This window comes from Chelonia mydas, chromosome 7 (assembly GCF_015237465.2).
Source record: "Chelonia mydas isolate rCheMyd1 chromosome 7, rCheMyd1.pri.v2, whole genome shotgun sequence".
Classification (NCBI taxonomy): Eukaryota; Metazoa; Chordata; order Testudines; family Cheloniidae; genus Chelonia; species Chelonia mydas.
In genome coordinates, this window is record NC_057853.1 from 41767837 (window position 1) to 41793368 (window position 25532).

General features: G+C 40.9%; 1 long non-coding RNA gene across 2 annotated transcripts in view; it reads left to right on the forward strand.

Moving 5' to 3' along the window:
* LOC122466699 overlaps positions 1-22130 on the forward strand; it is a 133757-nt gene extending 111627 nt beyond the window's left edge. Inside the window, exons 2-4 of one of the 2 annotated variants that reach the window (XR_006292425.1) lie at positions 18503-18645; positions 21254-21361; positions 21859-22130. This is a non-coding gene — a long non-coding RNA (uncharacterized LOC122466699). Of the gene's footprint in view, positions 1-18502; positions 18646-21253 lie in introns of both variants that reach the window. The other variant, XR_006292424.1, reaches the window with a different exon arrangement.
* The last annotated feature ends 3402 nt before the right edge of the window (positions 22131-25532 follow it).

Below are 25532 nucleotides of genomic sequence, written 5' to 3' on the forward strand. Positions count from 1 at the left end.
CAGCAGCAGTCCTGTACTGGAGGACAGGGCAGTACAGCAGCCGTGCCAGAGGAGCTGCCAGCATGGGGCCACCCAGCAGCCCCACGTTCTGCTGCTCCTCTTTCCGATAGGTCGTACCAGCTATAAATATCTTGCTGGTACAGTGTACCGGACCATACTGCCCTACTTGCGCTGCTGGTTCTTTTAGCCAATTGCTAACCTAGGGTGCCTTTATTTATTAAGTGGTTTAAGTCCAGGATAACTTAATAATCACCGCGAAATATATCAGCGAGAGGTGTACTTAGTACAATCTTGCCCTGTATGAGTATTATACTGCCATCATGAGGAGCTTGATGATGGGTTGAGTTTGGCCTGCAGGTGCATACATACATTTCTCTCTGACTAGCAAGATCCATGCCTGCCACCCAAGGATAGGATTGGCCCAGAGACCTTTCATCCAAATGCACTTCTCGAATATTTATACTTCTATAATAAATGTTCAAAAGAACCAGAGGAAATCAGTTCATTTAATGTACATCTTAGATTGTTCATCACCTGTATAATTTTGATATGAGAAAAATATAAGAGCTAGATATTTAAGCATGGGGCATGCAAGTGAAATATGCACACAAATGTGCTCTTGCAAAAGCTTTTATAATTGCACGTGCAAATCAGGTAATTGCACTTACAAGTAGTTAATTGGTAAAGTTGCACGAAGAATCACAGCAATTGTACATACATATTAGGCAGTTATTGAAAAATCTGGTGTTCAGTGCTTTTTCACAGAAGAGAGAGAATTTGTTCAAAATTACATTTTAAAAGCATACGCACTTTTAAATCCAAAATGATCAAGTGGCTTAAGTATTGACAGAAAATCCACTTTGGGTTAAGATTTGTTACAGCAGGTGTTAGGCTAGAGTGGTTCTCTGCAGCCATATTCCCTTCCACTGAAGATGAGAGTTAGGGAAATGCTGTCATAACTTTAACAGACTGAATAGCATTTCTGTCCTTGTGGATGTAGCAGATGGAAATTTTGTTTTACATTTACTCGCTGCCTTTTCCTTATGTTCTTTCAGGGCAGTGTTGTACTGATGTTAAGGTCAGCCTCTGAATGTGAGCACAGCATTAGTTCACTATGAGAATTCCTCCTGTTAATGTTTCATTTCCAGATGAAGTGGCACATGGATTTTCTATAGAATTTCTCTTCTTTGATCGTTTGAACTGAGTTCTAAAATAGGCTGCAGAAATTTCCTAGAAAGTCCTGTCCTAATTTTATGTCAACATCAAAAGACTTAGCTGCGTTCAGTTCAGCTGCTGGAGACATTTTAAAGAAAGCAGCCTTTCCCTGAGCAGCTAAGGGAAGAAGTCGGTTGCTTATAGCATAACACTGGGACAAAGAAGACTTGAATTCTATTCCCTGTTTGTTCTCTACTTTGCTGTTTAGTCTTGGACAAATCATTTTGCCTCTTTACCAAAAGTTTCATTCTTTGTATAATGGGGTTTATACTAACCCAGAAAGGAGTTGGATCTCTGGATGAAAAGCACAGTGTAAATGGAAACTATGATTAGACCAACATGAAAAAGTATCTTTTTTGCTTTCTGTCATAGCATTGTGCAATTTAATTGCAAATAAAACAAAATTCACTTAGTTTTCTTAAGAATTCTTTATGAATATTCCATGCAAAGGTCATCTGTTCAAGAAGGTTTTTTTTAAAGTTGGTACAGTCAAATGACTATTCAGCATAGAGCATTTCAGTTTGGTGCAGTAATAGGAGTTGCATTTTGAATTATTTCTAATGTACCACCACTGGAAATGTAAATTACCCACAAATTTCAGGTACTCCTGCCTCCTTCCCCTATCCACAGAGGGTCAGACATGCCAGTAGGGATCAGCAATGGTAGGATAAGAGGCAACAAAATGAAGACACTGGGGAGGAACAGAAACAGCATCTACCGGGGTAGTAATGTACAAGGAGCATTTGGAGATGATAATGAGAACAAGGACTAGAAACCAGTGAAAGTTAGGGTTTCCAAGTGTCCAGTTTTTGACCGGACACCAAAAGTGTCTGGTTACTGCAATCAGCCTCTGCCATCTGGAGGTCAGGAAGAGCAGCTGCTCTTGGAAAGGTGGAGAGAAACTTAATCTGAGAAACTGGCTCCTGACTCTGGTGGAGAGGTAGGTATCAGTGCCGCCTGAGGATGGGATCCTGATAGTGTATGGCATTTGAGGAGCAGGGCTGGTGGCTGGGCTCACTGCCTATGATGGCACATCCTGCCTTCTCTGGCTTCTTGCTCTGGGGACCGAACTCTGCCCCACCATGCCCCAGTTGGGTGGGCAGGCAGGCAGGCTCAGCATCAGCTCCTCCCAGCCTGGCTCTGCAGGCAGCAGGTGAGTCCCAGGGGTGGAGAGAGTGAGTGACGGGAGCCTGTAGTGTTGAGTTTTGAAAAATTGGAAAGTTGGCGACCCTAGTGAAAGTGAGTAATAAAAGGGGGAGGCATTTGGAGTGGAGGAATGAAGAGGCACATGTCTAGGAGCAAAAGAAAAATGAGGCTGGAACCTGGGAAAAGTAATTAAGATTTTTAAAGTTCACAGTGAGAAAGAAACCGATGGGATGGACACAGTTAAAGCGTCAGTATTAGGAGCTCTAGCAGGATTTGAATCTCACGTCTCTGTTTGTGCCAAGTATTCTACTTCTCTGTATCCTCTGCTGCTGCAAACCCCCACAGATGGAGAGGCACAGAATAAAAGAGAAGGTGGAGGTGCTCAGACCCTCCCTGCCTGCTGCCTGTAGGAAAAGTCCACATTGCCTCTCACTTTGCATTTTTCACAGAACAAGGATATCTGAGAGAGCAGCTTTTCATCAGTATATACAGAGACTTGTGTTGGTCCTGGTAGGGAGTCTTAGGCCAGGTTAGAGAGAAGCAGGCTTGCAACAGGGAGTAGATGGAAGACAGGCCTGTAATCAAAGAGGACACAGGCCGGGAATATACTCATTAGCCTTTCAAAATGAAAATCAACATCCCAAAAGGGCTGGGTAAGGAGAGACCTTTTCTCCCCAGAGAAGCCAGATCTATTTACTCGAGAAGACTCTTTTTTTAAACTAGAAACAGCCAAACCATCATTACATCAGACTTTGTTTGCTTAAAACAGAACACTCAGCAGGCCAAATTCATTGGTGGCGTAACTGCCCTGACAGCAGTGCAGAACTCCAGCAATTAATACGGCCCATTATTTCTACTTTCCCCATCTCCTTTTCTCTTTCTCTTGTCCAATTTTTCCTTCTATGGTTGCTGCTTTTCAAACTCACTCATTTTAATCATCCTATGAAATTGTTTTATTTTAAAGGTATTTCTTTAACATGTTTTTACATAGCTTTTCTCCCCTAACTTTTTTACTTTCTCTGTGTTTTCCTCTAGTTTTCACATGGCTCCTCCTTCCACTAACTGATAAGTAATAGCCAACATGGGTTTGTCAAGAACAAATCATGCCAAATCAACCTAATTTCCTTCTTTGATAGAACTACTAGCCTCGTAGATAGCGGGGGGCAGGGGGCACCGCGGGCAGCAGCAGTTGACATGATTTATCTTGATTTTTAGCACACAGTCCCACATGACATTCTCATAAGCGAACTTGGGAAGTATAGTCTAGATGAAATTACTATAAGGTGGGTGCACGCATTGAGTAACCTGCTCAAAAAGTAGTTATCAATGGGCATCTATCAAACGGAGAGGCCATATCTAGGGGGGTCGTGCGGTGGTCTGTCCTGAGTCAGGTATTATGCAATATTTTCATTACTGACTTGGATAAAGATTTGGAGCGTATGCTTATAAAATATTCAGATAAAACCAGGTGGGACGGGGTTACTAGTACTTTGGAGGACAGGATTAGAGTTCAAAATGATCTTGAAAAATTGGCGAATTGGTCTGAATTTAACAAGATGAAATTCTATAAAGGTAAGTGCAAAGTACTACACTAAGGGCTTGCCTTCACTATCAGAGTAAATCAACATAAATTATGCTGGATGGCGTGGATTGCACCCTCAGCAAGTTTGCAGATGACACTAAACTGGGAGGAGTGGTAGATACGCTGGAGGGTAGGGATAGGATACAGAGGGACCTAGACAAATTAGAGGATTGGGCCAAAATAAATCTGATGAGGTTCAACAAGGACAAGTACAGAGTCCTGCACTTAGAATGGAAGAATCCCATGCACCGCTACAGACTAGGGACCGAATGGGTAGGCAGCAGTTCTGCAGAAAAGGACCTAGGGGTTACAGCGAACAAGAAGCTGGATTTGAGTCAACAGTGTGCCCTTGTTGCCAAGAAGGCCAATGGCATTTTGGAATGTATAAGTACGTAGGACAAGAAGTAATCGTCTTAATTTGCAGCACGAGAGATTTAGCTTAGCTATCAGGAAAAACTTTAGAATTATAAGGATAGTTAAGTCCTGGACTAGGCTACCAATGGAAGTTGTTGAATACCCATCATCGGAGTTTTTTAAGACCAGGTGTGGACAAATACCTGTCGTGGTAGTCTAGGGTTCTTTGGTCCTGTCTCAGCTTGAGTGGATGCACTAGATGCCCTCTCGAGGTCCCTGCAAGTCCTACATTTCTATTATTCTATCCCTTGTGCTTAACGAAGGCTGGATTCAGTTCCCTTGAGAGCTCCCTGGTTTTGCTTCTAGAGGAATCATTGAAGGACAATCCTTACTTCTCCAGAAGTTGAACATGCTCCATTCACAGTGCTCCAAGACTAAGGCAGCCTGACACATTCAGTATATTTCCCTTAAACAAATCTGTAGCGCTATTTAGAACTCTTCAGATGCTACTGTATTAGGGAACTACTCTTCAGCCTGGAGCTGCTGACAGCAGCTGCCTTGGCACAGTTCTCCACTGATACTTCCCAATGTACAGTATGCTGTTAAAGGATAGGTTTCTGTGGGATGAATCATAGATAAACTGGATTAAGAAGTCAAAGGCCTTTTGTAACACTTATAAACTTTAATTGGAACCTTAATGGGTACAGTTGAGGCACGCAAAACCCTTCTCTCTGGAAAGAAGTTTTTTTGCAGAGCATTTTTTTAAATGCTACAAAATTTCTAACTGTTTTAAGTATTTACAATGTGTTCAGATACTGAATTAATGTCTGAGCAACTTGGCTTGCAGCATACACTCCTGCTTCCTACTGTAGGCACCAGTGACAACCCCAGTACAGTAGATACTAAGTTATTATAATGATGTAAGTACCTAGATAGAAAGATGCTGGAATCTTCCTTCTGTAGTGAGAGGGTAGCTCACTGTTCATGACCATTCATTCCTGAGCACCTTTTTGGTTACTTTGTATGGAGAAACAGGGCTTAAGCTGTAGTAGGTGTCTTTATATTAAATAACCAGAATAGCCTTATCTTCCAGAAGGCTCTTCAAAGATTGAAGATGTGCAGCCCACTGAAGAGCTTGATAGCTGGGCCACTCTGAGCCATGAAAGAATCTCCCTTTGAAGACAAAGTTAAAGAAGGATTATTGGGTTTATGTACAGCCATCAGCACACTGAAAGGTGTGGCACTCACCCATCCTTTATATAGCATTCTTTTTTCCAGGAAGTCTGAACTTCAATAGCAGTTCTAAAAAAGTCAGTCCATTTCAAGTGGGTTTTCGTGCTAGAGCATTCTTTGTCTCACTACTTTGTCCCTGTGAAATTTGATGCATTCTATATCTTGTTCTAGATTAGTGATTTCTTGCCTCAGTTTGAAGCTCAGCTTCACTATTCTAAAGCAATAGCTGTAAGTTTCTGAACTATGATACAGTTATATGGTGTTCTACTATACACAATAGCAATTACTTTTGCTTCAGCACAATTTTGATTAGGATTCATGGGTGGATGAACCTTTCCATCCCTTACCTGGTCTTTCCTTGATTTGCTTTCCTAATGTTGTTCTCTGCTAGCACCTCCCTGTTCTTTGAAGTCTTCTCTGTAGGAGCAAGGCAAGACTGTATTTAAATTAAAAGGATGCCTCTGCTTTTCCCAGCATGTTCAGCAGTTTGTTGTAAAGTGAGAGACAAGAAAGCCTCTCTTTTTCTCCATTTTACTATCAGTCCAGCTCTGACAAGACTACTGCCCTGGAGTACTAGCTTACTTTTCTTCTCAACTTCCTATTTTCAGTTAGGAGAGTAAATTTATAGTGACTCCTACTCTCTGATATATCTCTCTATAACTGTCAATCCCTAAACCTGCTAACAATGTGGCTCAGGGAAAAGAGGAGAGGGAGCTTCCTCCTCCACCTTTCAGTTTCCATCTGTTGTCTCTTGTCTCATATTTAAGCTGTAATAATAATCTTTCTCTCAGGCTTAAATTTTAATAAACCGTATTACCATCAATTTTATAGTAAGGATTTCAATTCGACGGGTTCTGTAAATAATGCTGGAGAGATGAATTAGTGGATACAGGACAAGCAAGACACTGAAAAGCAAGTGACAAATTGCAAAGCCATATAATTTTTTTTCACAAGCCTCAGTTGTCTGTCACAAGGATATCACTTCCGTGTGTAAATCATATACACACACATCTAATAACACTAAAATGGCTTAAATTCATTCAGATGTAGACTATAGAACTGAGATAGCATATACATTGACTGGAGTGAAACAATAAACTCACAGGGAGGCTGCATGAGCCAGCTGATTTAACATGTCAGTATTTGTAATCTATAAATATACCTTTTGTAAACTCTATCTCAGTTTAATTGTGATCAGGAAAAGGAAACCAAAAGCAATTTATTATATAAATATAATAGATTTTATAGACTCAGGATTTATATTTTCTGTTTTAACAATGCAAGTTAGACCACCAAAACAATATTGCAGCTGTAATAGGAAAACTGTCTCACTCAGAATTTATGAATTTATAAGAGAGTATAGTCAGTTTTCTTATGAGAGTCAGCAGTAAATCGCTACTTACTTATTTACCTAGCACTCTCATTATTCCCCTTACCTTCCTGCACAGCTATGGATGTACTTTCGATACCTTATTATATTTTAACAGTTCTAAGATACATGGCAATTGCCACTTTTATTTTATTTAATACAATAGAATCCTTACTGTTACTTCTCTACATAATATGATATGAAGGATTTGATCATGTATTAGTGTCCGTAAAAGGTTTTGTTCTGGTTTCATATTATAGAATCAGTACATTCAATTTTCAAGGTTTTATTCTCAGTCTGGTTTTCCACACAAGCAGTCCCTCTTTAACCTTGCTTAGGAAGTGGGCCTTATGAGCCGAGTTTTCAAATTGCATGATAACCTTTATGTATATGGGCCCAGATTTTCAAACAGGAGCTTAATTAGGTTTTTTAAATCCATACTTAGGCTCCTAAATAACTGGCCTGTATTTCAAAGCACCCAATTTATCAAAGTGACTTTATTGGGAACTACTGAATGCTCAGCACTTTTGAAAAATCTGGCCAGTTACTTAGAAACCTAAATATGGATTTAAAAGACTAACTTTAAGCTTCTATTTTTGAAAAACCTGAGCTGCATTTTCCTGTTGCGTGTAAAAACTGGGTAATTGCCTGTCCTAACTAGTCTGTGTTAGCAAGCTTGTTAACCATACACACAAGTGGATCCCTGGCCTGTTTTAATGTTTGGCCCGTGAAGTCTGGTATCTAAGTGTGCTACTTGGTCTGTAATACTGTTATCTGAGGGATGAGGAAGTTTGGTTTTGGTTAGGAAACTGAAAACTCCATTTTGATTGTCTCAGAAGGTTTTCTCCTATTCCTCTTAAGGGCAGGAAGTAGTTTTGTCTCCACTGACGGATTATTGCCATCCTTATTACAATTTAATAATCACCTTATACCTGTGTCAGCAGGTGACCTCTCCCACACTGTGGGTATGTTTACTGAAACTGGGCTGTGTGACTGCATCACGTGTAAACATATCCATGCTGGCTTTGATCTATCTGATCTATTTGATTTGTATGTGAATCTAGATGGATCAAAGTTAGCTCAGCTATGCCTACCTGTGCTGTGATCACACCTTCCAATTGCAATGTACGCATACCCTAAGTCCTCCGTGTCATGACTGAGAAAATAATATGTTACCCATAACAAAGCTCTCTCACTGAAGTGGATGAGTAAGGCTTAAACATGGTGCAGGTCAGCCAACTATGTGCCACACACCCTCATCCATTAGGCTCTTTCTAGCACTTTCAAGAAGTCCCATAACTGGCGGTGGAGGACTGAGGTAGGGAGTAGAAGAATGTGGCTGAAGAAAATGTATTTCAGACAGCCCTCTTCAGAGTATGCTGCCTGAACTGCCTGACAGATTTGCATCCATTTCAGAATGCCTTGCTATGCCACTGCTCTCACTGCAGAACGAGACAACGTTCTGAGTGAGGCTTTGAGCCATTCAGTTTGCCTGCCTGTTTGATATTGCATCCCCAGAGTACTAACACAAGGCACACAGGTGGAAGTGAGAGATTATAGTTATGTGCTATTGAATGCTGAGTTTTCCGTGTATCACAATTACAGAAACTGCTGTGCTCCGCAATGTTTTTCCAAATCCTGTGTGAAGTTTCACAGTGTCAGGCTTTAATAGCATCCAGGGTTGCTTATTTTTAATCTGTGATGGAGTCTAATGGGTGCACATCTGGCATCTCTACGAAGTTTTGAAGAATTTTCTATTAAATTTCATTTTATATATTACCTATGCATCTACTGTTCTTTGGTTTTAAGAACACGCTCATGTCATTTATTTGATGCCTGGTTGGCTGTGCACCATAGAGCACATGCAATCATGTCTGAACAAGAATTGCGGGTCATGCATGGGAGAACATACTGTGAAATGAATAGATTATTTAGGAGCCAAAGAACATATCTGAAACTAGAAATCTGAAACATCATATAGATGTTTAATCTAATGTGATGCTAATCACTGCCTGAAACCCTACATATGGAAAAGGTTGTCAGTACTTAGAGCAGAGGCCAGGGAGAGAAGACTCCTGTTTTCTATTCCCAGCTCTGGCTCAGCTATGTACAACACCATGTAACAAACAATTTACTGTCTCTGCCTTTGTTTATCCCTCTGTAAAATGGGTGTAATGTTAACGTTCCTGTGAAGTAGAATAAGCAGTTATGAGGATTAATGTCAGTAAAACAATTTAGGAATCTTGCATTAGAAGCACTGAAGAAGTTCTGGATTATTATTATTGTTGTTGTTGTTGTTTGTTGTTAAGGTTAAGATTTTGTCACTGTTATTTTTAGTAAAACTCACGGACAGGTTGCAGGCAATAAACAAAAATTTAAGGAAACCCATGACCTATGTGTGACTTTTACTAAAAATAATGTGGGGGGGGCTGCTGGAGGGAGGACTGAAGCCTTAGCTGTAGGGGGAGGGGTGTGGAGAAGGAAAGAGCCTGAGCCCTGCTGCTGCGCAAGGAGGAAGGATCAGCACCTGCACCACAGCAGCTGACAGCTCCACAGCTCCTGCCACATCCCCAGTGGCTCAGAATTCCAGGGCCTTGCTGTCTGTGGCGGCTGATGGCTCTGGGGTCCCCCGTGGCACCTTGGAGCTGCAGCATCCCCGTGGCGCCTTGGAGTTCCAGGGCTCCTATGGACTGACAGCTCTGGCCCTGCCACCCCAGGGCTGAAGCGGAAAATGCCATGGAGGTCTCTGAAAGTCATGGAATCCATGACTTCCTTGACCTCTATGACATAATCTTATCCTTAATTATTGTATTTTATGATGGAAGTTTACTTCTAGCCAGGTTTTTTTACAAAACTGTTTTCTAAGCTACTTTCCTTCTGCATAAGACATAGGCTTCTCCCCTTATATTTAGCTCACTTTAGCACTTTATATTTTAGGACTTTAGCACAGATTTTCACTGAAACAACAATTATCTTCAATTCATACTTTAGTCATATTCTGAAACAAAAGAATTTAATTAAAATTGATTTCCTTAGTTATTTTAGAGTGTGTTTGTTTGTAGATCTACTTTTAAGGCCAAATTATGCCTGGCCTTAACATGGGCAAGCCAGTGAGTTACATGTCCCATCACTCTGCACGGCCATGTTATCTCTCTCCAAACCTTAGGCCTGGGAGTGGATGGGGAAGAGAGCAGAGACTTTGTATCCAATGTTCTTTCCAGATAAAAGACCCTACTCCTCCATTCACCACCGAATGGACCAGCCAACAGGGAATGCTACACCCAGAAATGTGGGGTGAGCAGGGGAGGAAGAGCTACTGTGTCACAATTCCTTCCCAGGATGGTTCCTAGGGCAGCACTGCTGCCCACTGCCCCGTAGTCAGGCATTGGGCAAAGGCTAAATCGAGTCCTGAAGAGACTAATTGTGAAAGATACTATTGATACTATTCTGACACTGGAGGTATGTAAAGAATTAGAAATAAACTCCCATGAAGGAACAAAACCAGGTTACATTACAGTATCAAATTGTACTTGACTGGTGAAATGTATATATCACATATTGAAATAAACTGTGTGTCACACTGAAATGGATAAATAATCCACTTAGGGGGAAACTGTACTCACTAGGAAAGTAGCTTAGCTACTGCATCTGACACATTGCCTGTTAATCCAGATATATTTACTGAACCAGATAATCATTGCTTTTTTTCATTCCAATGTCAAATTCTGAATTAGATGTATTATTCATTGCATATGACAATACAGTATATAACCTTGGATGCAATATATCACAGTGTTGCACTAAACTAAACATCACCTGCTAAATCAGTATATCTACTGAGTAATATATATTCCTGTTAAATCAAATATATCATAATAAACTAGATAATATAATAATAATAATAACCTGCTATATCCAGGATTTAATGTACTAAATCAAAATTACCAATTACTAATTGAAATTATATCCTCTACTGTAGCACAATATAAATCAAAGGCATTTTCTGTAAAATCCATGCATCATTTGAAAGATTAATCCTCAGGCAACTATAAATGTTTTTCTACTACATTCATTTGGCCAAGCTGGAAAATGGTAATAGCCTCGAGGTTAAATACACAACACAGTATGCTGGAGCTGATATAGCAGTTACCGCTGCATACGTCCAAAGCACTGAACACACTACACCAGCTTCTGAATCACCATGATAGTTAATGTACTACATGCATTTTAATGTAGTAGTCTTCCCTGAATCTTAGAACTGAATAGAGGTCATGCATACAACATACTTGGGCATCTCTTATATTGTCCTCTGGGACAACAATTATATAAAAGTAAGTGAGCATTTAACACATACAAAACTAAACCTAAGGAAAAGCAAACACAATGACAGAGACAATGAGAATGAAGAGTCTTTGCCCTGAGTAAAAATCATGCTCATCTGAAGGTAACTGAAATGATTGAGACGCTCCCTCGCTCTGTTTGATCCCTTTCTTTCCCTCCACTCCCTATTTGGAACTAGATTCACTCTTGGATGCAAAGACTTAAGAGAAGGCCATAAGCTAAGAGGAGCAAGTAGCTTAGTTTGAATACTAGACTTGACTCCACCTGCAGGAAACAAATATTGATGTCAAGAAGGGGTCACTTATGTCCAGTGGCAGGAGAATAAAATTTAGGAAGCCCTGTCTTGACCTGGTAGGATTGAGAATGATAGCTCTTTCTCAGGTCTGTTGATCACCCATCTGATGTCTCTTGATAGATATGCATATAGTAACTTAATTTAGGGAGATATCTCTCTCGAGGCCACTACTCTAGTATCTACAAACACTTTTTTGAATAGGAAATCAGGAAAATTGCCTGGTGTGTGCTGCATAGAAAGGAAATGATGGATATCTCCAAAAAGAAAATCTTATAGTAAGTTGGGTTGTATCACTCATTGTCTTCTGCAGCCGCTTCACTAATGCCCTTACTACTCAAATAAAACAAAGCAGAGGTTGTACAAATGTCTAGTGCTTGCTTTGCATTTTATAGGTAGAGGATTGGGCTTCAGTCCAAACTAATAAGCTGAGCCAGGGCATGTCACAACAAATAAGAAAGTGATAATTAGTGTTTTATGTAGAGTGACCTTCTATATTGCTAGGTGTTTATTTACCAGCAACTTTAAATTAAGTAACTGATGTATCTTAACACAAATTGATTGTTTTAAAGAAGCTTATTTTCATAGCTAGTTGTATATTTTTTAAACTAACGCTGTTCTACAAATGAAATAGTTATATATATTCAACACTTTGTTTTATGGACATCTTTCAAACATATATAAAACACACATTTGAAAGATGTCCATAAAACAAAGTGTTGAAGCATTTGATAACATGGGGATGAATGTTAGCAAGCAATTAAACCTGATTTTGGTTGCCATTGTTTCTGCCAGGAGCATACATAAGTCCAGTTTCTACAGGCCATTACAATCTGTATGTCAAGTCAGTCACATACTGCCTTACAACTTCTGAGAAGGTGAGTATAGTAGGTATCCCTAAAACAGACTTTTCTATAAGATGGGACATTTTTCCCCCTGTCCATTAAAGTTGTATAATATTGCTATCACAGAATGGCTGTCATGTTCCACCCCAGAGGTGGTAGCATTTCCATGATGAATGACAACTATATACAGTGTCCAGCCTATGAAGACAATTGAAATCATTCTAGACCAAAAGTGTTGGGTTAATGTATTTGTTTTTAATTTCTTATTTATTGTGTAAAAAAAAAGACAGCTGTGGTCATTCTTACCCTTGGACAATTCTTATGCTCTTGCTATATCTATCCATTCCCTGTCTGTCTTCCAAGGAAAAGTACTGTGTGCATGCAAATTCGTACTCTTATTACTAGACAATTGTCTGATTTTTTTATTCATAAATGTGGAAAAGTAGAAATAAGAGATGGTTGTAAAATCTTTATTGGGGGTGTGACAAAGTTCCTCCTCTACCTTGGTGGGTCTTGCGCTTATTGGCGGATTTGCTCGCCTTGGAGCTTCACAGCAGCCCTCAGTTTGGCTGTTTTTATGAACCCACAGTCCAGGTCAACTCCTCCTGTGTCTGACCAGGAGTTGGGAGGTTTGGGGGGACCCCGGGCCCACCCTCTACTCCGGGTTCCAGCCCAGGGCCCTGTGGAATGCAGCTGTCTACAGTGCCTCCTGGAACAGCTGTGCGACAGCTACAACTCCCTGGGCTACTTCCCCATGGCCTCCTCCCAACACCTTCTTTATCCTCACCATTGGACCTTCCTCCTGGTGTCTGATAATTCTTGTACACCTCAGTCCTCCAACAGTACGTGTTCTCACTGTCAGCCCCTAGTGCCTCTTGCTCCCAGCTTCTTACCTGTGCACCACAAACTGAAGTGAGCTCCTTTTTAAACCCAGGTGCCCTGATTAACCTGCCTTAATTGATTCTAGCCACTTCTTGATTGGCTGCAGGTGTTCTAATCAGCCTGTCTGTCTTAATTGTCTCCAGAAGGTTCCTGATTGTTCTGGAACCTTCCCTGTTACCTTACCCAGGGAAAAGGGACCTACTTAACCTGGGGCTAGTATATCTGCCTTCTATTACTCTCCTGTAGCCATCTGGCCTGACCCTGTCACAGGGGTTAATCTGAACCCAATTCAGTGAAACTATCATGTATTTAAGTGCTTCACTGAAAAGGAATGGACTGTTGTATTTAAAGATAAGCATGTGGTTGATTGCTTTGCTGACTTGGGGCCTATGTGCAGAAGTTCAATATTTTTTAACAGATACCTAGGCCTACGGGCATGCTATCCCAATCCTTACAACCTAGCAGACAGGATCAGAGAAAATATTTTGAGTCCTCAGTGATTACTGTTCGCACTTGGTGTCATGAAGTGTAGGTAGCTGCCAGATATATCCAGGAACACCTTACTAGTGGGTGAAACTGACTCAATAAGTTTTATTTTCAGTTATCAGATTTGCAATAAAATGCAACATTCACCTCACACGTCATACTTTTAACACCAAGAATGGTTTAGGCAAGTTTGAAATAGCTATCCAGTAAACATTTGTAAAATTAAATGCATATTTCACAATAATAATGGGAATTGATGGTCATAGTAAAAAATAGTGAAGTTTCATGATATTGTGTTTTAGTGTGATGCAAAAACTGGTAGTTTAAGCAACTTCAGTACTGCAGCTATATTGTAAGACTCAGCCAGTCACCGAGAAACATCAAATGGTCCTCTGAAACTGCTGCTTCACAAGGGGAAATGAAAGTAGTAGTCCTAAATTATTAAGTACTGGTTGTGTGCTGTTAAACAGCTTTCATGCTTTTCCCTAGAACTGATTTTATTTCAGTATCCCTTTCTATATCTGTATTATCTGTGTGCGCACATTCATGTGCATCTGTTCTACTTCCTAAGAGCAGTGTAAGCTTTACATAGCTTAAGGGGCCATGTCCACAAATACTTTCACAAGCGTAACATTACTCAGTTGTGTAAATGTTAGCAAGATTGAGCCCAGGCCTAAGGTTTGTAAACCTCTTTGAGATACTCAGCTGGAAGGGCTACAAAAGTTGGAAGTATTGTTTAGCATTAATAATGATAAATAGTACTATCAACAGATCGCTCCCGATGTGGCCAGAATGAATGAGCTAATGGAATTTAGGTCTTTGTATTCACCTTTCAGCTTGTTGTTATCCTAGAAAAAACACTAATTGCCAGCAGCTAATAACTGGTGTGCTGCTTACCCTTTTAATTAATACCCTAATTATTAAGTGCAGGTATAACCACTTGTGAGAACGTACTTGCTTTTTAAGACTTTTTTGTTTATTCACCCACCCCCGCTTCATACTGACAACTGAGTTGCTCAAGAGAGGACACCAGTAATTTCCCCATGGGAAATGAGTCATTTTGAGCCTACTGAAATGCTGTATGATTTTTATTGTGTTTGTAAAGTGGTAATTTGCTTTTCCTCTTTGAACTGTTGGCTCATGATAGACTGTGACATTAAAGTACTAACATTTAAAATTGGGAGGATGAACTATGGGAGCAAAAAGGTCCAGCACCTCAGTAACATTAGATGCTGTTCAAAGATCTGCCAGCTGTGAGGCAGGCATATAGCTGAATAATGCAGTCACTGGCTAACTTTCTTTAGGTGAAGAAATGGGGGGATTAAGAAAGCTTCCTATGAAATAAGAAAAGGAGTACTTGTGGCACCTTAGAGACTAACCAATTTATTTGAGCATAAGCTTTCATGAGCTACAGCTCCGATGAAGTGAGCTGTAGCTCACGAAAGCTTATGCTCAAATAAATTGGTTAGTATCTAAGGTGCCACAAGTCCTCCTTTTCTTTTTGCGAATACAGACTAACACGGCTGTTAGCGAATATTTCATAGGATTCAGAGTATTACCTGTTTCAAGAGTTGCAAAGCCTTCTTGAGGCATGGCATCCATATAATGAAGGTATTTCAGTATCCACACTTCATTGCTCACACACATTCCCATGTCTGGTCATGGTAATATAGAAGATTCCCAGTTTCTAAAGTGTCAGTTTTTTTATGAAATAGGAATTTAAATTGAAAACTATGGATAAATACTTGCTGAAAACTCTACATCCAATTGATTAACATTTATGGAGCACTGACATTAATTATTCTAGTTCACTGTTAATGTAGAATCTTACTAATTCACACAACTGATAAATGCATTGTAAATTACCAAAGTTTACAAATTTAGTGAACAAGCACAGTGGAAAAAGCAAATGTACATTGCCATTGCTGAGTTTTATACTTTGTAACACATTAGCAAAAATACTCAGTTATTTGTAAAACTAATGAAATTAGCAAGTCTTCGCTGCAATATTTGCTGTTAAGTGTTTGCAGAAAGGTGCAGATTATAAAATTCTGCTCTTAAGTGAAGTGTGAATTAGCAAATTTCTACAGTATTTATTGCCTTGTTTTTATAGCACTATCAGAATATATGACACTTCAAACTAATTAGACATTGTCCCTGCCCCGAGGAGCTTAAAACCTAAAGGCTTGATCCTGCAAAGGTGCTATGTATGCAACTTGCAGATTTCAAGGGAAGCTCTGTATACAGAGCATTTTACTCCTGCTGGAATTCTGTGCCACTGTGCAATGCAGAATTTGCGCAGAATTAATGTTCCCTGCAGAATTTTATGTTTTCCTGCAGAATTTGTGATTTCCCCCTAGCACTCCCGCCTGTGACTGGCATGGGCGGCTGGGGCTCCCATTGACATGCAGAATTTTGCAGCATTTTAAAACAGTGTGTGCAGAATTTTCAATTTTTTGGCACAGAATTCCCCCAGGAGTAGCATTTGCAAGAGTGTGTGTGTGTGTGTGTGTGTATAAAAAAGGATAACACTGGGAAGTGACAAGAGTTTTAACTGAGAAGGTGGAGGGGAAACAAAAACAAGGCAAATTAAAAAACTGCTTATGGGAGAGCATTAATTATTGTAAGCCTGATTCTCATCTAATTTACACAAGATGTACTGTACTCTATTCTAGGTATTCTGAATTTTCATTGGTTTAAATGAGATCATAATATGGTCCGTCTTTTATCTTATTCATGTGCTGTTAAGAGTGTTTTATTTGCTTGTCTTTTTAATATTTACAGTTGTATCAGGTGTAAGTGGAAGCAGGCAATGTAAGACAGGGTAGTGATGGGGAAGGTGACCGATGGGATTTCTGAGGGTACAAAGATTAAGTACACCCTTTGTGTGCTCCTTCGAAAATCTGGCCACGTATATAGTGGTGGTAAGAAAAAACATCATTTTCCTTCACAACTGCCTGGCCCCTACTAGCTTCACCAGTGTAAACTTGCCCATGTATAGAAACTTTTTTGCAGGATACCTCTCTGCAGCTAGCCCTTTAAATTTGTTTGAGACAAGCAGCTACAGCTCCAAAGTGGCCATTTTATAAAGGGCTGCTGCTTGCTTTATTTTCTTCTCTCCAGCTGCCTTATCCTATGTTAATGGAGAAGTCTAACAGGTATAAATGAATATTTTGGGGGTGATTTTTCCTGGTGTAGCTACATTCATTACTGTTGTTCAAAAGAAACATTTGCCCCCCAATATGGAGGCATGGCCTATTTGTGGCCAGAGTTTTCAAAAAGAGTACCTTCCTGTGTAAGAATTCCACCCATGACAATGCTGCCCAAGATCAAGGAGATGCAGTGGTTACTGGCTCCACAATTGCTGGTCACATAAGATAGGTCAGTTTGAGTAGTTCTTAGGCAGCAAGCTTTTCACAGAATGGTCACTTCAGGCTTTGACCTTCGTAAGTTGGTATATATATATTCTGGGCAGCATCTGGACCTTTTCTGGCTCCCCTTTTGTACTGCAGTGTGATGAACAATTTAGCTGGCAAAAGAGAGTTTTGTCAAAGTTAGCTGGAAGAGTTGTATTCCTCTTTCAAGAGTGTTAAAATTAGAGGTCGGCCAGGCACAAATCAGGGCTGAATAGGGGCTATAGACACCCCCTCACTTTTTCAGTGTCATCTCCACACTTGACACTTACCAATGGTAATTTCCTTTAAGAAGATATGAGACTTACCTGACAACCAAATGGACTCATTGTGGAAAACAGTCTCAGCAAGAGTAGATGTGACTATAAATGCTTCTGAGTATAGTTGAAGCACACAGTGACATTGTGGTAGTCGTTATTTAGCATCCTCTTGCTGGTTTAAGCAAACCATCTTTGTTTTATTGACTACAGTGAAGTCAATGGCCTGACCACCATTTGTAAATAGTCAGTTTGGTAATATCATTTAATGCCAGTTTCTGTTAGAAATAACTCAGCTAATATGAGCACCATTCAGATTTCTCTCTTCAGTAGGACAGAAACAGAAGATAGTGCCATGCTTCTCATAACCAGCTTCAAGAAAGAACCAAGATAACTCCAGTGTAACATGAAACCAGCGCTGTTGGAAAAGTTTCATTAGGAGAATCCTTCCTTGGTATTGGGATCTGTAGCCAGATCAGCAACAATCATGGTCTGGGAATGAACAGCAACAGATCAAATGTAGCAATATGTTGATGATGGGGAAAGCAGAACTGTTTCCAGAGAGGAAACTGATAATGGGATTTGGAACTAAAACTGCAGTGCAGTAGTAAAAAACTCACTGTGCCTTTATTTTGGATTGCAAATCCCAAGATTCACTCTGCTCCTATCACTGTGCTTAACCCTTCAGTATCTCTTGGCCTGCCTGTTACATATTTGACTCTCTGTTGTGACACATTTTGTAGCTTTATCCTCAGACCATTTATAATTGTAGCCATTGACTCTTTTGAATATGTATGGGCATTTTCACTTCAAGTCATTAGTTTCAATGTGATCCAGGCTGGTGGTAATGAGACCTGGGCAAATATTTTCAAAATGTTTCACAGATTTTTTTATTATTATTTTTTAAAAAGGAATTGGCTTCAGTCATGCTTGAATTCCTTATGTGTTCACTGCAGCGGACAGCCAAGGGGGAGTGAACAGTTGTGGAGACTGAATTAAACTCAGGTGGCCTCACCAAATCAGATTTTAAGACCCTTTGGGAGAGAGGGTTGAACTATTGTGCTGTCTTCTTTCTGCTTCCTTCTAGGCCCAGTTGGATACAGCTTTATCAAACCAGTTTGCTCATCCCTAGATATGGTGGCCATAAAGCATGATATCTCATGATACATAAATGGCAATACACTCAGTCTACATTGGAACCAGCATACAGCTCTGTGAAAGGAGAGACTGGTAAGGAGCCAATAAACTGTTCAGCATTTCTGGGCACTTTGATGGCCTGTTCTGGGAGCAGTTTTAGCAATTTTTTTAATAAATGGTACTTGCAACCTTCTATGAGACGTGAAGTTTGGAAAATTCATCCATTCCTGGCTTATTGTAGATAGCCTGTTATGTTGTAACCATCACTGTAGTAGTCCAATTACAGGAGAGTATCTTTGCAATTGGAAGTGCCAGAAACTTTCATTTTCTAAAGCAAGAAGTTTTGCTGCTCCACAGAATGCAGCATGGCCTGGAAAGGAGCCTGCATATGTGTGATTTCCATGCATATATTTCTTTTGTCCTTTCTGATGACTAGCACAATAGAGCTCATCAGTGTGCAACGTATTGCATCAGGTTTATTCCATTTGACACTCAAATGTGCGTGGAATACAAAAACACAACAGTTATAGCTTAGAACCCAGTTGAATGGGTAATTGTCAAGCAACACAAAAGTATTTGAAAAGGTAGAAAGAAAAAGAATCAAAATCTTCTCCTTATAATGGGGAAATGCATTATTATTTGTGAACAATTTTCACTGTTGCGGGAAGATGTAAAATAAAATGGGTTATAAGAAATAAAACACAGTGTTACTTATGTTAAATTGGAGGAAATGACATCAAAACAGCAGTGAATGCCAGGAATTTATTTATATACAATTGTTATACTCAAATTTGCATATTTACTATATATTTACCATAACCTCAACACTAAGAAAAACATTCAACATTTTTCCTACAATAGTTTTATGAGTTGAGGGAAGAGAGGCTGCTGCGAAGACAGACTTCACTGGGTCTAGAAGTCGAGTTGTTAGAGTAGAGGATTAGCAACTGACTTTCTCGTGAAGGTTGCTTGAATAAATTAATAAAAATGGGATAATGCTATAAATTAATTGTTGATCTTAATGTTTCTAAAAGTGGTTTGAGCTTCTTGGAACAAAAGCACTCTGTAGGCATCAAGTACATTATACAGAAAGGTGAATTATACATGGATTTTTACATTACCCTGAACTCATACTTCAAAACATGGATGGATCTGAGCTACTAAATGCAGGTCTGAATCTAAACGTTTCCAAATATTGAAGGCATTCAGAACCAGAATTTTGGGTTATGCCTGCTGCTACTGTTCAGCTTGAAACTAGTACAGATTTTGGACATCTCTTGTCTCGTAGTTTTTTTTATTGTATTATGAACAAGTGATTTGGTAAAGTTTGATTAGTCTTTGCATAATTGTGTTTCTGTGTATCTGAGTGATATGATTCACTTACTGTGGTTACTGTTCCTGCTCTGGGATCTGTTTAATTGTTCCAAATTATTTTAAGATATGTGACACTTTCAACTTTTCACATAGTTAAAATTAATTGACACCTTGTGTATAAGTTATATTTGAAGAAATTAGGTTGTAATTAAGCTAAGTTATTAATAGTTTAATCTAATTCCTATGATTGCACAGGCTACAGAGAAGCTCAGGTAGCTTAAGCAGGGACTTTATGATAAAGGTAACTCAATAGATTGCCACCTTTCCTCTATAGCTAATTTGAAGGCAACAATTCCATTGACTGTAATGACTCAGTGGGATAAGGAAGATGGGATGCCGATATCAAAAAGCTCTCCTTGATAGATTAGTTAGCCCAGATGTCATGGGTCTTCAAAGACATGGCTGCATGTTAGCTTGGGCACTGGTGCTTGAAAGGCACCCTGAAGGCACACAGAGCACTGGTCTCCCTAACAGCCCACTAAACCAGTAAAGCCAGTGCTAATTAAGGGCAGTGCAAAACAGCCATTAACCCACCTTAACTGGCTGGTGTGCTCCAGTTGTTTTGGTATACTGGTGAATCTGCTCTTAAAAGTTAATTTTTGATTTGTACAAGGTTGACACTACATAGCTTCAAATCATAAGAAATATCCCATGGTAGCATTCTGTTCTGATTTCTTGTTTTATGCTCATGTATGACATTTTAAAACGTAAAGCAATACCTTAGCAAAACAAAACAACAACAACAAATAAAAGATGCAACACAGTTCATGCAAACAAACATGACTATGGCATCATACTTTCTATTTAAGCAAGAGATAACCACACACTACAAACTGGAGGCCAATGTTAAGTGCATTGTCACTTGTTCATCCTGAAGTTGAACACTGGTTCCAAACAAGACCAGCAAATGCTTTTTCTGCAAGAAACATAACTGACTGGCTGGAAGCATACAGTGCAACAGTGAAAGACTCAACAGTTGAAAAAGTGAAGAACTCTCTCACCACTTCAAAAAAATCTGCAGACATGGCTGATGAATGCACCGGTGCAAATGGGCATCAAGTATTAAGTCATTGTGTATGTTATCTTGATGTCAGTAGTAGGCCAGTAGATGCATTTCTAAATGTTAAAGTTATAGAAGACACATTAGCTGCATCTGTGATAACCCATATCTTAGAAGAATTAAATGCTTGTCAATTGGACTCCAATCAGATGGCTGCTTGTGTATATGGACTCCAGGCCTTCCCCTTTGCAGTCATAAACTGATAAATGGATTACTCTTTATATGTAGGATGTTCCGATCTATTTAATCATTCATTTGTGGTTCCAGAGATGCTGAGCACCCACAATTTGAACTGAAGTTAATGGAAGCTGCTAGATGCCCAGTGCCTCTGAAAGTCAGGACCCTTATGAGAGACTACAGCAGATTCCACAAAAGGTAGATATGTTACTGGAATAGCTGTATTTTGTGGTTGGAAATTCACTATTTAAAAAGTAAGCTACAAAGTGATGAACCAGGAAGTGGAAGTTTCAATGTAAACATCCATCTCTCCACTGCCCTACTGTGACTTGTAACACAAGCAGGGGCGGCTGTACCAATTTTGCCGCCCCAGGCAGTTACCGCCGAATTGCTGCTGTGCCGGGGCAGAAGAGCGGCAGAGCTGCCGCCAAATTGCTGCCATGGGACACGGACTGCCGCCCCATTCTCAGTGCTTGGAAAGCTGGTGCCTGGAGCCGACCCTGAACACAGGTGTCTGACATGGGTGGATTTACATGTCTGTGTAGTTTAGTGTGCATACACGGTGACTCACCACTGACGCTTCAGCCTTAAGTTTGCATTTCTTAACTTTCCTCAAATCAAAACTTCACAACCCCAGTGTTACTTTAAAAAGGGAGAGTTCAATTTAGTACATTACTATTTTTTTTCCTACACAGGATTCCTTGTACAGGACTTTAGTAGGACCATATAAGCCCTGTACTTCAAATCACTCACTTCAATTTTTGTTTTAGTGAACATTGCTGGCTATGGACACTGAACACCGAAAGAAAGACTTTTCCTTTTCTGTTAAATGACTACAAAACTTTGTATGCTTGTAACATTTAAATTGATGGAGGTAGCGATCAGTGTCTGAGAGTACTTAAAGCATTATTAAATTCCCCTTTTCACTTGGATTGATCCAAGTATGAAGCAATAGCTCTCCGTCTTCTATCTGTGTATTTGCTTTTAAAGAATTAAAACTTTTAGAAATTGGCTGCTAGTCATTTGTCACTAACTCAGCATACACATTTTCTATTGTTGCTCCTTTTAGCACTGTAGAGCCCATGAAGCTGTGGGGAATACAGCTGGATTCCATTCTGATTTATGCATAATCTAGTTCCAAACTAATTTCTCCTCTTGGATGCACTTGTGCAATCCCATTGAAGACAATAGGGTTAACACAGATGTAGTTGAGGGCAAAATTCAGCATATTCTTCAGTTCTTAAAGTGACATGTAAGAATACCACTACTTGACTTGCAGTTATCATGTCAGTTTTGCAGGGTTGACAATTGGGGAGAAAAAACTTTTTGCTCTGGAAGTAATTGAGGTTGTGATGGGGCATCTGCCCCATGCTGTGTTAGAAGGGGTTAAAATGGCCAGACAGGCCCACTAAACTCTTCTGGGTGCACCTGGAGAAGGGCTGCAGGAAGGGCAGGCTACAGTTACTCCCTGAGAGGAAGGAGGTGGGGCCAGACCAGCAAACCCAAAGACGGGCGAGCCAGGTAGGTAGAAAGAAGCCCAGGGAAACAGCAGCAAGGACTAAGACGGTACAGACCTTGGCTGCATTTTATAGGGCCCCTGCGTTGGAACCTAGTGTAGAGGGCAGGACTAGGTTCCCCTACCAGCCACTAGATAGTGGCACAGGGCGTTGGAGACGTCAGCTGGACAGCTGGTCCAGAAAAACAGCAATTTCCCCAGAAGGGGAGGAACTTGGTAACCTGGAGGGAGGGCCAAACCACAAATCAGAAGCTGCCGCTCTGAGAGGGAGAGAGAGGCTACAGACAGAGAAGAAGATGAGTAGAGGGACTGCTGAGGAAGGCGAAGCACCTGTCAGAGCTGATCCCCTGAATAGCCAAGAGGATACACCACAAGCAGTGAGGAAACCTGTCACCTGTGGTGGAGAATGTGGGCACACGGTTGCCCTGATAGAAGGGGAGGTACAGAGACTGTGGAGAAACTGTATAAGATAGGAAAAGAGATAATGAACCCAGGGAGCAGGCCACTAATTAGGAGTAGGCTCAGCTGTGTAGGAACAGGTGCGGCCAGCATATAGCCAGGTAGCTGACTGTTGCAAGGTCTGGGAAAGGCTGCAAGGAAGTAGGCTAGAGTCACTCCTTGAGCAGAGAGAGTTGGAGGCTGGCAAACCCAGGGAGAGGGGAAGCCAGAATGTCCAGAGTGTAGGAAGAAGCCCATGGAAACAGCAGCAAGAGTAGGACTGTACAGAAACTGTGACTGCTTGTTATTGGGTCTCTGGGCTGGAACCCAATGTAGAGGGTGGGCCTGGATTCCCCTACCAGCCACTGGGGACTAGCAAGGGTGTTGGAGGTGCCAGACAGACAGCAGGTTTGGAAAGACTGCAAATTTTCTGGAAGGTGAGGACTTTAGTGACCTGGCCGGAGGGCCAAGCCATAGAGATGAAGCTGCAGACCTGGGAGCGAGCGAGGCAGCAGAGTGAGATAAGATGAGAGAAGACAACACCAGAGGGAGACCACAAGCTGGCAGAGCTAATCCCCAGGACAGCCAACAGAAGGCACTACTTGCAGTGAGTGGACCCCGTGATAGAGGCATAAATAAACATGGAAAGTCACAATCCAATTATTAGAGTCACTTTTCAGAGCATATTTTAATCTTGGCACCTTGACAGCAGGATTGTCTGGCTATGTAGACTCCCTCCTCAGGCCCTACGCTACCAGCACTCCCAGCTATCTTCGAGACACCACTGACTTCCTGAGGAAACTACAATCCATCGGTGATCTTCCTGATAACACCATCCTGGCCACTATGGATGTGGAAGCCCTCTACACCAACATTCCACACAAAGATGGACTACAAGCCGTCAAGAACACTATCCCCGATAATGTCACGGCTAACCTGGTGGCTGAACTTTGTGACTTTGTCCTTACCCATAACTATTTTACATTTGGGGACAATGTCTACCTTCAGATCAGCGGCACTGCTATGGGTACCCACATGGCCCCACAGTATGCTAACATTTTTATGGCTGACTTAGAACAACGCTTCCTCAGCTCTCATCCCCTAACGCCTCTACTCTACTTGTGCTATATTGATGACATCTTCATCATCTGGACCCATGGAAAAGAAGCCCTTGAGGAATTCCACCATGATTTCAACAATTTCCATCCCACCATCAACCTCAGCCTGGTCCAGTCCACACAAGAGATCCACTTCCTGGACACTACGGTGCTAATAAACAATGGTCACATAAACACCACCCTATACCGGAAACCTATTGACCGCTATTCCTACCTACATGCCTCCAGCTTTCACCCTGACCACACCACACGATCCATCGTCTACAGCCAAGCTCTGCGATACAACCGCATCTGCTCCAACCCCTCAGACAGAGACAAACACCTACAAGATCTCTATCAAGCATTCTTACAACTACAATACCCACCTGCGCAAGTGAAGAAACAGATTGATAGAGCCAGAAGAGTTCCCAGAAGTCACCTACTACAGGACAGGCCTAACAAAGAAAATAACAGAACGCCACTAGCCGTCACCTTCAGCCCCCAACTAAAAACCCTCCAACGCATTATTAAGGATCTACAACCTATCCTGAAGGATGACCCAACACTCTCACAAACTTGGGAGACAGGCCAGTCCTTGCCTACAGACAGCCCCCCAACCTGAAGCAAATACTCACCAGCAACCACATACCACACAACAGAACCACTAACCCAGGAACCTATCCTTGCAACAAAGCACGTTGCCAACTGTGCCCACATATCTATTCAGGGGACACCATCACAGGGCCTAATAACATCAGCCACACTATCAGAGGCTCATTCACCTGCACATCCACCAATGTGATATATGCCATCATGTGCCAGCAATGCCCCTCTGCCATGTACATTGGTCAAACTGGACAGTCTCTACGTAAAAGAATAAATGGACACAAATCAGATTTCAAGAATTATAACATTCATAAACCAGTCGGAGAACACTTCAATCTTTCTGGTCACGCAATCACAGACATGAAGGTCGCTATCTTACAACAAAAAAACTTCAAATCCAGACTCCAGCGAGAAACTGCTGAATTGGAATTCATTTGCAAATTGGATACTATTAATTTAGGCTTAAATAGAGACTGGGAGTGGCTAAGTCATTATGCAAGGTAGCCTATTTCCCCTTGTTTTTTCCTACCCCCCCCCCAGACGTTCTGGTTAAACTTGGATTTATGCTGGTAATGGCCCACCTTGATTGTCATGCACATTGTGGGGAGAGTGGTCAGTTTGGATGAGCTATTGCCAGCAGGAGAGTGAGTTTGTGTGTGTGTTTGGGGGGGGGGGCGAGAAAACCTGGATTTGTGCTGGAAATGGCCCACCT